At 27.1% G+C, this 2734-nt stretch overlaps 1 long non-coding RNA gene across 1 annotated transcript; it reads left to right on the top strand.

Annotated features, from left to right (window-relative positions):
• Positions 1-302: 302 nt before the first annotated feature.
• On the top strand, positions 303-1853 carry LOC127745678 (uncharacterized). Its single transcript, XR_008007001.1, has 3 exons — positions 303-387; positions 1107-1229; positions 1734-1853. It is a non-coding gene; the product is annotated as an uncharacterized LOC127745678 (long non-coding RNA).
• Positions 1854-2734: the final 881 nt, after the last annotated feature.

The raw sequence follows: 2734 nt of genomic DNA, 5'->3' as shown, positions 1-2734 counted from the left end.
TCCTCTTAAACACTTACTGACTTGAGCGTCGGAGTGTCTTTTGCAGGTACCCACCCCCTTGTTCTCTCTTTGCCGACGTATAACTCATCCTGACGAGAAGCTTAAAGACATTTATTGATGGACGAGCTATACACCGGCCAAACTCAGCAAGAACAGTACCTATCTTGCTATTATATGCTAAATGTTTACAACCCTGATAAGAGTTAGATACACCTAAGCAAAAGCATCAATGAAATTTTTCTTTTTTTATTCATGTTTGAACCACCTCCCCTTTTTCATCCCTCCTCTTTCCTAACTAATAATAGGAATATCACATACTTCCATGTAATTTGTATTTATTATATGGTCTGATACTCTGATTCTCATCCTAAGTATTGAATACTAGAGGTTAGAATTTTAATTTTCAGTACAGTCCCACTGCCTACACAAACATGTTTACCATTCCTCAAAATTATCCATTTTAATACTTTATTGAGTTATAAGTAACTTAAATTTTTTCGTATAGTTGCTGAAAATTTTTAATTTTTCATATAGTTTTTTATGGGCTAGTATTTGGGTAGGTTGAGCTTCTCGAGTATATTTTTCTAGACTCAAGATTGCCTTTATTAAATTTTTTGTTGATCATGTGGACTTGTTTATAATGACCTTGAGGATACCATTAATAAGAGATCTTCTATTGACTTGATAGTTGATTCCTTATGTCTTTTAATTAATCTACTGTAGTTTTTGCATAATTATGTAGCGGATAGTTGTTTGCTCTCTTATACTATTGTTTTTTAAACCATTCTATATTCCGGAAATCCTTCTAGGTTTTAATTCTTAATTTCATAGGTACATAGTAAGAGGTCTCTTCATGGATCTTCCTTTTGTCTTCACGCGCAATTCTTCATTGCCTGAAGGCTTTCAGATGGGAAATCTAAAACTTGATTACATCAATAAGTTCCAAAATTTCAACACTAATGCCTTTCTTTATTATTAGCTCTCCTCCGAAGACGTTTTACGTTACTAACTTGATGTCTTTTCTATTGTTAGATTGTGGCATCATGAATGAATTTTAAGATAATTATACAATGGTCTTACTTATTAATACTCATTATTGTCTACAGATAAATGCAATTAGAGATTATGCAATTAGAGATGAAGAGTTGAATGAGAATTTTTTTCATAGCCCTTTCTCATGTCCAAGAATTCATGCCAATTGCAAAGCGTTGCTTAGGACACATCATCAGGTAATCTTCTTGTTCTATCTTTATTCTTATTATCCTATTTTCACTCTTGTCGGTTAAGCAATTTGCATATGCTAGCTAAAGTCTGAATAATTATGCATATAAGATTATGAGTTTAGTTAGAAATACTTTGTTCTCAAGAACAAATACATTAAGAATAACATGTGTCCATCTTTTTTTACATGGCACAACTTCTAGCATTAGTCCTATGCTCTTATATTTATCATGAACCTAAATAATTTGAATTATTATTATTATTTAATAAAAGATGAATTTCATTAAGACGAGGAAAAGGATAACATAAAATACTGGATAGGAGTTAGATCAAGGTTTATCGTAATGGCGATCTTGTTATTGTGTTATTAATTTGTGCTTTGTGTTGAGCTATTTTTATGCATTATGCAATGTATCTTCTCATTGTATATATTGAATAAGATGAGGTACTTTTCACTCCAGTGTGTTGGTTTGGAGCTAAATAGCTAATGGATATAATGGTTTGTGTATCAGGAAGGAGCTTCTTTGTTGATTTGTTGAAGTGCGTGATTAATACATCAATTGCAAGATTATTTTATTGTTAGTTTAAATATGAATATAATTACTATGACCTCAAATGGATTCATTGTGTACTCAAACATTGTAAATAGATTTTAGGTTTAATTATTCAGTTGATTTTTATAATTTTATCGAATTTTTAGTTAGATTTTTATATTTATTTTTTTAATTAATTTTTTATATTATATTATATTTTATAATTAAATTTTTACTGTAATAAAATTGTTAAAAAATAATAGAATATTTTGTTAAATTATACAGAATATTCAGTCAAGTATTAGACGTATTTGTTTTATTTAACGAAATATTTCGTTAATTCTAGTATTTTGAGTGAACTATTAATTTGTCTCATGTCCATTTTTCAGAATGACAACACGAATCCTAAAGATAAAAATGATCCACTTTGGTCTTTGTCCTCTACTTCTGTGGCACAACATGGTCCTTATGGATGTTTTTCCATCAACTCTGAATGAAAAATACTGACGTATCAGGTTTAAAAATGGATAGAGACCTAATAATTGTCTCTAAATTCAAATTGATTAGGGATTTATTTGTCCTTATTCTTTAAATAATATCTTTTTCAACTTATTTTTTTATTCATTATATTAGTAATTTTTTTCAATAAATTATTGAGTATATGGTATAATTAGTACAAACTAATTAATAAATTACTCAAATTTAAAAATATCATTTATTATAAAAATAAATAAATAATTCTCAAATATAATTTTTAAATATATAAATAATAAATATTGAAATATGGTTAATACATTAATAATAATAACCCTATAATATATTATTAATATTATGATCTAGATCATTTTTACAATAAAATAAAAACTAATAAATACATTATTTGATATATAGTAAAAAAATTTTGACTAATAATAAATTTAATTTTTTTTCTCTTTAAACCAAATTAATCATTTTATTTGATATATTTGCACTAAAATACA

The sequence above is a fragment of the Arachis duranensis genome, chromosome 3 (assembly GCF_000817695.3).
Source record: "Arachis duranensis cultivar V14167 chromosome 3, aradu.V14167.gnm2.J7QH, whole genome shotgun sequence".
Classification (NCBI taxonomy): domain Eukaryota; kingdom Viridiplantae; phylum Streptophyta; class Magnoliopsida; order Fabales; family Fabaceae; genus Arachis; species Arachis duranensis.
This window is presented reverse-complemented; position numbering and strand designations above follow the sequence as displayed.